Here is a 12,000-nt window from a genome sequence, read left to right as displayed (position 1 = left end):
TGATTTGAGGAGCGCTCTGCTGACAGCTTGGCTGATGTGGCCATTTCCCCGCTTGGGTTCTGGGCCGTTATCCCCAGCTGGGTAAGAACCCCCGGCAGGATTCTTGCCAGACTTCTCCGAAACTGTTCCTCCCTTGTTTCTTTCTCACCAAGAGGCCTGGAGAAGGAGCCTGTTCTTGTCAGACTTACAGGGCAACTTGCTGGCTTCGACTGCAGTAGAATTTAGAATTCTTCGTGTCTCCAGATTGTTGATTGTTCAGTTGACTTTTCATTTGGAGAGGTGAGCTTTGGGTCTCTTGGCCCGAGATGTCTTTGGGACATCATTTTGCTGGTTGTCAGTGTATCTGATTTTCTGTCATATTTTGTTAATTTTCCAGTCCCTTCAAATAACGCAGGGGTTTCTAAAAGTTGATTGTGAGAAATCTGGGTGATATCTTTGAAGCAGGAAGTCACGGCGATTTCGTATGCTGCTCTGGTTCTTATTTTTCCTTGGATGAAGCAGTTTAGGAAACAACTTTCTGTTCTGGCCCAGAAGCTGGTCTTAGAGTGAAGAGAAGGAACCGCGCAGCTGCTTGTCTGGGTCTGGTCAAACATGCGTCCATGTTCGGGGCTGGCATCAAGTTTTCTTCAGCTTTCTCTGTTAACTGGATGAAGGTGGACTAGAGAGGTGGCAGAACTCTGTCATTTGATACCAAGACTTGTTTGAGAAGATCTCTCCTTTTCAGGAGTTTCTGTTGAATTCGGTGCAAGCGGCTCACTGTTTCTTGGTTGTGGGTCTGTCCTGTTTTGTGGCCATGATTTCATTAACCTTTTGGCTCAGCAAATGAAGCATTGAAAAAGTTCTGCTGGAAGCTGGTAAAAATTCGGTTTAAGGGCATCTCAAGTGTCATTGTCTCTGAATGATGACGTTTCTAAAAATCCTCATTTTCAAGAGCTTGCGGGTTTTCTAATTTTTAGTTTTTTATGCACATAATAAGTAATGATCACGAGCACTCAGAGCTTTGCTTTGACTTCTGGGGTTTACTTTTTGATGGTGAAAGAGTTGCATGAATCAGCAGCTGAAGGGAGTTCTAGTCCTCAGAGTACTTTTCCTGCGAAGGTTTTCTGTGCCCACGTAAAATGGGTAAGATTTTCAACCATCGGTGACCACACAGCCAGAGATCCCACGTCCTGTGTCGTGAATGGAGATAAGGTTGTCGCCTCCCGTTCGTTTTGGTTGGCGTCTTTAGCTTCCGCATCCTTTGGGTTTGTGTCGCCCTGGACATAAGGGCTTTTATAAATGTTCCGGGGGAGACTGCAATGTCGGGTCTCAAATCGTCGAAGCTAGTTTCTAAAAGAAAAGATGCCTTTCCTGCCTCTGTGTTCTCCAGAGACCTCAGTCCCCGGTGAGCGTGTCGTGGGAACCTCTGAATCTGGAGAATCCAGGCTTGCAGCTGTGGAAGTTTTGGCTTTGGTTTTCAGCTTTCCTTCATTCTCTGTGTCAACTCCACATCCTGCTTTGATGGCTGCCAGTCCCTGGTTGTGAGGAGGTGGCCCTCGTACTGTTGAGAGCCGCCGCACACCCACACAACCTTTTTCCTCTAATTTTTTCCCCAGAACGGTAAAGGCGCCACCCAAGCGGTAGCACAGCTGTGTCTCCATGTCTGAGAGGGTTCCGCGTCTCTCGGCAATGCCTCTTCACAGCTCTGAGGCCGGGCAGCTTAATCATCTTTGGGTGAAATTTTAGCCTTTGCAAAGTTTCTGTAGAGCTGTCATGAGTCCTAAATTTGTTAGTGAAAAAGTGATAGGTCCTTGGGGCCAACGAATTGTTAGAGTTAGAATGCTTGAGCATGCAAGCCAGAGTTCAGATGGGGTGGGGGTCAGAGGACGTGGTGACGGGGGTCAGAGGCTGGGGTGATGGGGCAGGACTTTGGAAGCTGTGCTTGTGCAGAGTTGCCCTTGTTGGTAGCATAGAAGGTGCAGCCGTGGGCAGGGGTGGTGCAGGGGGCGCAGACGGAAGCCCGGAAGGCTGGCAGGTCCAGGAACTGAGGCCAGGGTTTTGGAAGGACCATTCGTGTTAGGACAGGCCGTTTTCGAGTGTTGGTGAGAGACAAGCTTCAGTCTTCAGTGGGCTGGGGGAGAGGGAGGGATGCCTGCAACACGGAGGGCAGTGAGTGGTGTCTGATGACGGGGGTGCCCTCGGCAGAGCCAAAGTTTAATGGGAAAAGGGTAAGGAAGGCCTCGGAGTAGAAGTCAAGGAGATGAGGCTTTGGCTGGTGTCTGACCAGTTGTGGGTCCAGATGGCACCGGGGAAGTGTCTGAGGAGTGAGGCGGAAGGTGTCTGACCCCAGGTGCAGGCCTCATTGTGGGGTCTTGGAAGCTGACCTCAGTTTGTGGGGTCTTGGAAGCTGACCTCAGTTTGTGGGGTCTTGGAAGCTGACCTCAGTAAGCAGGCGAGTGCCTGGAGGACCACGGGGACGAGAGTGGTGCCTGCTGTGGGGCCAGTGTGAAGGACGCTGTGGAGAGCCGGGGAGCTTGGTCGATGGGGCCTATCAGGCTTGGTAGATGAGCTGAAGCCAGTGCTGTCATTACAAGGGGGACAGTCAGACGCTTAGGTGTCCCCATGTGTTGTAAAAAAAAACCAGAACCACCTATAAAGTCTCTTGTCTCCCCCCAAAAACATTGAACCTCAACCTCTGAAGCCTCTGGACGTAATCACGGTTCGCAGGAAACCCACAGCTCATGGCGGTGGGGTAAGTGGTGCTGGCAGGCCAGTCAGCTGCATTCAGAATAAAGAGGACAAAAGAGGAGGGCGAGGTATTAGGGAAAGAGGTCCCGGGGCAGAGACGCCAGTGTCGCGGGACTTCGCCGGGGCCCTGATAGGTCAAACCTATTGTGAAAAGATGGGCTTTGGTGGGGGGTCTCTGTTTAGACAAACAGGGAGAACTAAAAATGGAGTAGGTATTGGATGACACTCAGGACTTGCTGATCCTGCTGGACAGGGCAGTGGTGGTGTTCCTCACTGACCTGTTCCCTCAGAGCAGGGGCTGGGTCCTGCTGGGTGAGATGAATGGGTGCGAGGGTTTGCGTCAAAATTCTCTGCCCTTAAGCGGTCCCTAAAGGACAGCGGTAGACGAAGCGAGGACAGCAGGAGGGTAGTAGCTGTTAAAGCTGAGCCCTGGGGGTGGGGGGATTTACACTGCTCTCGCTCTGTAACAATTTCTGTAAGAAAAGGGCTTTTTTTTTTTTTAAATGAGTCAAAGTGTATTAAGTACTTAAACAGGGCTTGTCACATAGTAGTACTGTACTGCACAAGCATCCATATTTTAATTTTACTTGTTATTTTTTAAGTCACTTTTTTGGCCCAGGTGTCAAGGTTTAATCACAGGGGCACAGCTGCAGTGGCTTCTGGAACTGGCCTTGCTCGACGTCACTTGAAATGCCTTTCAGTTCTGAAATTCAGATTCTATTAGTGGGCACAGAACTTGGGTATTGAACGAATGCTGGCAGAATTTTTAGTTCTGCCAAACCCGACCCTCATTTTGGAATACGTCCCCTTCTCTGTGACCCGTCCTGTCCACTCTGTCTGGATTTGTGTCTGCACCTGTACCTCTGGCCCCTACGTACCTTGTTACCTTTACATTATTTTCCTAAAGCTCTTCTAACAGACTAACTCATTTTACTGTGCTTCACATGCAGTGTTTTTTTTTTTCTCAAATTGAAGGTTTGTGGTGATTCTGTGTTGAGCAAGTCTGCTTGCACCATTTTTCCTATAGCATTTGCTCACTGTGTGACTCTGTGTCACATTTTGATAATTCTCGCAATAATTCAAACCCTCCACCAGCAAAGAGATTACAATTCGCTGACGGCTCAGATGATGGTTAGCATTTTGTAGCAATAAAGGAGTTTTTAAATTAAGGCACGTACTTTTTTTAGACATGACGCTATTGCACACGTAACAGATGACTGTATAGTGTGGACATAACTTTGATACACACTAAAACCAGAAAATTCACGTGACTTGCTTCATTGCGATCCTCGCTTTATCGTGGTGGTCTGGAACCGAGCCCACAGCATGTCTGAGGTCTGCCTGTTACGTATTTAGTTTTCTTACATCTATACTGTGTCTGCCTTCACCTCCCAGTCTCTGACTAGAATGTAAGCTCCACAGGGGCAGGGATTTTTTTATCTTTGTTCAGTTTTGTGTCCCAGCACCTAGAATAGTGTCTTAAATACCATGAATGCTCAATAAATATTTAAGTGAATAATATGTTGTGTTTCTTAAAGATAAGGCTATTATGTCAATTGGATGCACCCCCCGTGATGGTAAAAATGAAGACTAGAGGTTGATGTGGATTCATTTGTGCCCTCTGGCCCTCTCTTGTGCAGTTAAGGTGACCGACCTGGCTGAGTCTGGAGACGACAGCACTGTCCCCACCGTGGTCTTCTGTCCTCAGACCCTTGGCATCAGCACAGCTCTCAAGCCAATGGAACAGATGCAGTTTAAACTGGATTGTTGTTTTGACTTGGATCATGTGAGACCATTTGACTGTCATCCCAAGTGCTTGAGACAATAGATCAAGTGATGAATTATTCAGTCCTGAGTCACCTGAATATGTGCGAATGGGAGACTTTATATAAACCAAAGCTTCTATTCACACATTTTGCCTTCTCCCAAACACAGACTGCAACTTTTTAAGAAGAGCTGATTTTGAGAGGTGGTTCCGTTGATACTCTGTGAGAATTGTTCCAGACGAAGATGTATTTTTGCTGTGTTTCCCCCATCTTGACGTCCTCCTCACAAGATGGTTCTGAGTTTCAGCGAGGCCTCTGCTTCCTTGAGAAGCTGACAAACTCCCACCGTGAAGCACCGTCAACAGGGCATAAACGCCCCCCCACGTGACTGTTGGTAGGTGCTTGGTCTTGCCCAACCCGGGTTTTCACTAAATGATGCCAGTATTGGCGGTAGTGGTGGGAGCCTGCCCCCCGCTGCCCCAGCCTGTGGACATGGTCAAGGCTTGCTCAAGGGGCTGCGGGACCAGGAGAGCACTTTCCCCTGGGGGGAAGTTTCCTCCTCTGTGGAGTGAGGGGACTGGACCAGGTGGTCATCAAATTTCTTCTCTACTAATAATTCTAATTATTCTTAAAAGGGGAGCACAGATGACTCTCACTGAAGGGAGTCGGGGAAAACGCACTTTCAGAGAGAAGGGAAGTGATCTCAGATGAAGGCTTGACGTGGAAGAAGGAATAAAGAACAAAAAGTACACATGAGGACAAATAACAGCCATCGATTGTTAAAAAAAAATGAAATTGTGTTTTATGTGAGTCCTGGATATTGTTAAGCAAAGCACTATATTTTTATCATCAAAAACCTCTCAAATTTCATGCTCAAAGAAGCCCCATGTTTTTCTCATGGATACTGTACCTTGTGTATTATCTACTTAATTCCTGGCTTTCTAGAAAATTAATAAAGGAAAGAAAAAAGCATAGCAGATCAGTGATTTAGAGAAGGCTGTTCAGAGGCCAAGGGGCCAGGTTAGAATTACATCTCTTAAAGGAGTTTGTTTATTAAAGATACAATGAATGGGTTTAAGGTGCCAGTTATCACACAGGTCTCTGCTTCTCATGTGTATCGTAAGGCAGCTTGTTTTTTCACTGTGCTCCATTTTAATTTTGTGATGGGAATCCCATTCCTTGTCCTTGCAATAACTTTTGCTCCTCTGGGGGGAGGTGTGCTCCTAAATTCTAATCATTAATGTACTGCCAGCTGCAGGAATGGCCCAGAATCTGTACTGACTGCACAGAAGGCAGAAGACTAGTCAAGGTCATGTCTTCACAGTCCCCTTAAAGAAGGGTTACATGAACAGATCCTGATCGCAGGTATGTGTTTGGTGGTTGATTTTTTCAATTCTCTTTTTTTTTATTTGAAGGGACATTTAATTAATCAATTAATTTTTTGAAGCAGAGTCAGTGCACAATGTTGTGTTAATTTCTGGTGTACAGCATAAGTTTCAGTCATACATATACATACACACATTCCTTTTCATTATACGTTACTGTAAGATTTTGAATATAGTTCCCTGTGCTGTACAGAAGAAACCTGCTATTTATTCTAAATGTAGTAGTATCTGCAAATCTCAAACTCAAAATTTGTATCTTCCCACCTCCTGTTCCCCCTGGTAACCACAATTCTGTTTACTGTGTCTGTGAGTCTGTTTCTGTTTTGTAGATGAATTCATTTGTGTGTTTTTTGTTTTTTGTTTTTTGTTTTTCAGATTCCACATACGAGTGATATCATACGGTATTTTTCTTTCTCTTTCTGGCTTATCAATTAATCCTCAATGAAAGGAACCAAGCCATCTGGAGGAAGGGCGAAGTCACTAGCAAAAACCAATAGGCTGATAGATTGCTGCCTGGCTGCACTCCCTGAGTTGTTGGGCTCGGGGAAGTCATTTGACAGAAGCCCTGGTCTCCTCGTCTTTTTATAAGGAGGGGCTTAGACCAGGTGATTGTAAGGCCTCTTCCATTCCTACGCACCGAACTTACAGGTCAGACGGCCTGTTTCAAGTTCCACCTCCATATTTGGTAGGTGGCTGAACCTGGGCAAGCCAAGCTTTCTGAATTTGTTTCTTCATCTGAAATGAGGGTGGTGCTCAATTGACGTTGGTCTCCCCAAAGAATTCTAGGATATTCTACAGCAAGCTCCCTTGCAGTGTCACTTTTTTGCTCCATCTTCCTCTTCCAACACGAATATGTGGAATTCTTGGTTTTTAAGTTCCCCATTATCCTGAATTCCAGAGCAAGTGGTCTAAGTCCATGGACAGTCCTTGGGGAAGTGGAGAAGGGATGAGAAAATGACCTTCACCACCAACCCTTTGCTTCTGGAATTGGGTTTTAGGAGCAGACAAGGGGTTTTATTTCATCTGGAGATGAATTGACACCAAATTGTACGTGGTGAATTTCCAGGGAGCAAACCTTAACAAGGTGGCGGCCAATGGACTGCCAGAGAGGTGGGGTGGGAAGTAAAGAAATGCATAGAATGGGGAGGGTGGAGGAGTCCGAAAGCCAAACTTACTGACTTCACAGTTTTACTGGGGCCCAGCCCTGGCTTAAACGGTGGGAGGAGCCGTCTCATCCTGTTAGGAAGCCACTCCCTGTCTCGGGCCTGGGCTCTGGGCCTCACACTTCGCACCTGAGCAGGAGAAGCTGGCCTTCCCAGTTACGTGAAGGGGTGTGTTCTCACCCCGGGGGGTGGGCTGTGGGGCTGAGGCCGTGAGATCAGGTGAGCGCTGACTCCCTCCACCAGGGGACCCGAGTTGCCCTGGGCAGACAGACAGGCCAAGCTGTAATTAGGATTCTCCAGCACAGCCCTCTGTTGGTTCAGGAGTTTGTTTTCTGGCTTTGCTTTTTGGCTGGTTTTTGGTTGCTTGCTTGCTTGGTTGCTTGGTTTTAGGTTCATGGCAGCCCCTAGTTACCCAACCTATTGGCAAGTGGAAAGCCCGTGTCTCTTGTTTGTGCAGGAAAGCCCGCCCTGGTTAGGACTTCCCCGTCCCTCCTGCAGGAGCCTGACTGCTGCTCCTCCAGGTTATGTTTGTTGCTTTTAGCCTGCGCCTGCCAGGGAAGCAAGTGGCCTCACCAAGAATGCGGTGAGCAGCCTTGGCCATTAGCTGGGGTCACTCTCCCAGCATCTCTCTGAAATAGCTCTCACCTAGGGGCGTGGTTCCGCGGCCCTGGGAGGGCCAGAGTGGGTTGAAATGCTCCTGCCTCTGCAGTCTGGGCACGAGGAACAAAGAGCAGATTCTCTGGGGACAGCTCTCCAGAATGAAATAGTTTCTCAAGGTGTCACAAAGATGGACATCTAGCTCTCTGGCTGGAACTGGCTTGTTGCAGACAAGGCAGTCCCCCCCAAAAAAACGAAAAAAAATCCTTCAGAGATCTTAACGATGGGAAAACATTTTTGTAATAAAGAACAAGTCCCTGCGAGAAGGCAAGTGCGGAAAAGACCTGTGAATGGTTGCTTGGGGTTTGAAATTTCAGCTGCTTCCATCTTCAAGTCCAGGGGAGGCCCCGGCCAGCCTCCGTGGGCTCCCTGGTCCAACCACCTTCTGCTGGGCACGTGCCAGCCAGTATCAGCATCCCCGCACGCACAGGAGTCTGTTTTCCATGGCGTCGAGGGGGAGAAGAATCCAAGTGGAGCATCAGGAGCGCTTAGGAGAGGCTGTTGGAGGCTGGGTGTGGGTGGGGCCGCCTGAGGCCGGGGGTGCCTGCTGGAGCTGCGGTCACATGGGGAAGCCAAGCGTGTACTGCCTACTCACGATGGAAACCCACGTGTCTCCAGACAATAAAGGACAATGAAGAGGGTCGCCCATGCTTGTGAGAGTGCTCAGGCTGGTGCTTGTGGACGTAGCAGGAGCAGAACCTGCAGACGCCTGCCCCGCGGAGCTTCGGTTGCCCGCTGGGTGGACGGGGTAGGTGAGGATCGGGCGGTCTGGGACCTGGTGGTCTGTCCTCTGTGGCCACTCTTAGTGGTCATCTGCCCCTTCTTCAGATATGTCTTGTCCAAGCAAGCGAGGAAGGTGAGGAGGGCCAGGCGCTGGGAAGGGCTTTGAGGCATCTCTGGGCCGAGGCCCATTTCGCTGTCCCCAGCTGAGGGTAGGACTGCTGACTCATGTGGCTTAAACGGTGAAGACAAAAAAAAAAAAAATTTTTAAGGTTATAACAGTTTCAGCATGGTTTTTAATGTTCTAACCAATCAGAATGGACCGTGGCCATGGCGCTGGAGTAGGGTGCTGGAGGGTCTCTGCTGTGGCCAGTGTCCACCCCTCGTGGAGGGATAAGGGAAGGTGTAGCAAATTCCAGTGCGACAGTGACTAGATTCCTGTGCAAGATTTTGACATAAAACCTGACAATGAAAATTAGTTTTTACATTACCTTATTCTAGTAACATTCATTATTCTCATGTAATCATTGATTGTGATGAAATTTTTAGGATCATTATGAGAACAAGGTTTTGAAAAAAAGCAATAATCTTAGACATAATTTATTGGGTTTAACCATCCCCCCAATGCACCTTTCACTTGAATGAAGGAAAGCTTAAAGCCCAAGTAGTAAAAAAGGTAAAAATAAAACCCCAGTCCACGTGTCTGAAAAAAAAAAAAAGAATATCCCTTACAGAGGCATGCAGGGAGCACACGTCATCAAATGATGAATCCTCCCTGAAGACAACACTTGGACTCACGTGTGGAATGCTAACATTTCAGAGACTCAGGTGGCCTCATCCTCATGTCGGGGGCTCTAAGTCTTAAGACAATAGAGAGTTTTTCGATCTGGATGTGGGGAAGCAGAAGGACCTCAGAGCTGGAACTGAGTTTTGATGGTCCTGGAGCAGCCTGGGGCTCGAGAAAGAAGGAGGGAGATCACCCCACAGAGGTTCTCAGTCTTGTTCTGTGAGCCACTTGGCTGAGAAATGGAGCCAGGTGTGGGGGAGGGGGGCCATTCAGAGGAGAGGGACTGTCCCCTCCACACAGGACAGGCAGTGACGGTAAGGCTGGTAGGATGCATCTGTCCACATCTCTGAGCTGAGAGGACGTGGGAGGTGAGGAGGGAAGAAGGAAAAGTTCAGTTGCACTGCTTTGTGGCCTGGCTGGAAGGCTTGCTCTGAGGTTCCTCTAAGAAAGCTTGGTCCAAGACTCCTAATATCCAAATCCTGGATGGGAGACTCTTTATCCAAAGCATCGAGCCTCTTTGACTCTGAAAATTAGTTTTTGCCTTGATTAGGACAAAAGATTGGGAAGTTTTCTTAAAAGGTTGAAAACTTGTAAGGGCGATTTCCTTTTATGTATATACTGAAACGTGGAAGGTTGGTCTTTACAAAGACGTTCAATTCTGTAAAAAGCATTGGTGGAAAGTATGTTTCCCTTACATGTGACTTGTATGTTGTGTGAACAGTTTGTGTCATTATTATGTCATTCTTTAAAAAAATGAGTCATGAACTTCTCACAGAAATTGAATAATTCCACCTGCGGACGGTGAGGAATTTGACTCACTTTAGTATTAGCCTAAAGTTGTGTTAGCCAGAGGATTCTATTTCTTCACTTAAAAAAAAAAATCTAACTTTATATGATTATGTTGCTTTAGTCGACAATAAATACCTTTTCCTGTTGCAAATAAGTCCCATATTTGTTTCTTTCACTTTCTGTCAAATAGATATGTTATTTATATGTAATTCTATTTACAAACCAAAAACAGACTCACAGGCGTAGAAAACAAACTCTGGTTACCAAAGGGGAAAGGGTGGGGAGGGATAAATTAGGGGTTCAGGATTAACAGACACACACTACTATATATAAAATAGATAAACAAAGATCTACCGTATAGCCCAGGGAACCACATTCAATTTCTTGTAATAACATATAATGGAAAAGAACCTGAAAAGAAAAAGTATGTGTGTATGTATAACTGAATCACTTTGCTGTACACCTGAAACTAACATTGTAAATCAACTGCACTCCAATAAAAAACTAAACAAATAGATACGTGATTTATAGAAAAAGTCAACTAAATCATCAAGTTAAACAAAAAGAAGTCCCAGCGCCCGTTCCAGATGCTCCCGGCTCCCCAGCTTCTCGCTGCCTGGTGTCAGCTGTGTTCTTTTGGTTGATTCTCTGGGTGTTTCCCTGTTGGCGTTCATCTCCAATTAACAAGCTTGCATTTCTATTGCTTAGTTTTTCAATTTAAGGCATTATTATTTCCCTTTTTCTCTGAAAGATGAGGATTTAGCATCCCACCCCCCCAAGCCCTCCCGCACATGTGCACTTTCCCTGGCTGGAGGCATCAGTTCCCCCTCGTAATGCTGGCGGGTTCTGGGAGTTTTCTTCCCCCTAGGTCTCGTACTTCCTCCAGGTTGCCTCCTACTCTCCTTTTCGTTTCTCTCCTGTTAGAGGCTTTCCTCAAGTGTCTGTTAACCCTTGGTGGCCTGCTCATAATTAAGAAAGGGACTAAGCACCTGATTGGGACCTCGCTGAGCTCTGGGTGGACCCTTGGATTTGCCAAGTCCATATCTTTAAGTCTTTCTTGCGCGCGCGCGCGCGCGCGCGCGCGCACACACACACACACACACACACACACACACACACACACACAGCATAGTCCAGTGTCCTGCAGGGGGAACAGCCTATCGCAGGGGAGATTTGATTGCCTCCTTTTTCAGTGCATGAACATTCATGCCATCCTCTGCCTTCCGTAGGGTCTCCTCACCCCTAAGTGTGCCTATGTCCCCCAGTCCAGAGACCCTCTCCTTTACCTCCCCTGGAAGACAAAGAGATGGCGTCACTGCTGCTGCTTTGGGGGAGGGGCAGCCATAAAGTGGGGGAGGGGCTCCACGGATTCCACTGCCTTTTTTTTTCCATTTTTTAAATTGAAGTCTAGTCACTTTACACAGTTGTGTCAATTTCTGGTGCACAGCATCATGTTTGTCATACACATACATATACATATTTCTTTTCATTTTTTTCACTATAGGTAACCAGACAATAATTGAATATAGTTCCCTGTGCTTTATAGTAGAAACTTGTTGTTGATCTATCCGACATATAGTAGTTAGTATCTGCAAATCTTGAACTCCTAATTTGTCTCTTCCCACCCTCTCTCCCCTCTGGTAACCATAAGTTTGTTCTCTACATCTGTGAGTCTGTTTTTGTTTTGTAAATAAGTCCGTTTGGATTTCACAGCTTCTTAAACAGCCTGCGACCTCCCTAGGGTGAAAGTCACACCTCCTCCACTGCTGCTTCCTGACGTCCCCAGAGCTGCCATCTGCGCATCTTTTAAGGATTCTGGGCTGTAAATGGACTTGTTCTCAGCTTCCCCCTCTGGTTAGCATCCAGCCCGTTCAGGTCAGCTGAGTCACTGACACTGGTCCATCCGTTTTCCAGCTTCCAAAGTTTTGCTTTGTCTCCTCTCGTTCTCCCTGTCCCTGTGCAGGTTTCATTTGGCTTTTAGCACTTCAGGAGGAATGAAATTAGGC

This window comes from Vicugna pacos, chromosome 20 (genome assembly GCF_048564905.1).
Source record: "Vicugna pacos chromosome 20, VicPac4, whole genome shotgun sequence".
In the NCBI taxonomy this organism is placed as follows: Eukaryota; Metazoa; Chordata; class Mammalia; order Artiodactyla; family Camelidae; genus Vicugna; species Vicugna pacos.
Note: the sequence above shows the minus strand (reverse complement) of the source record.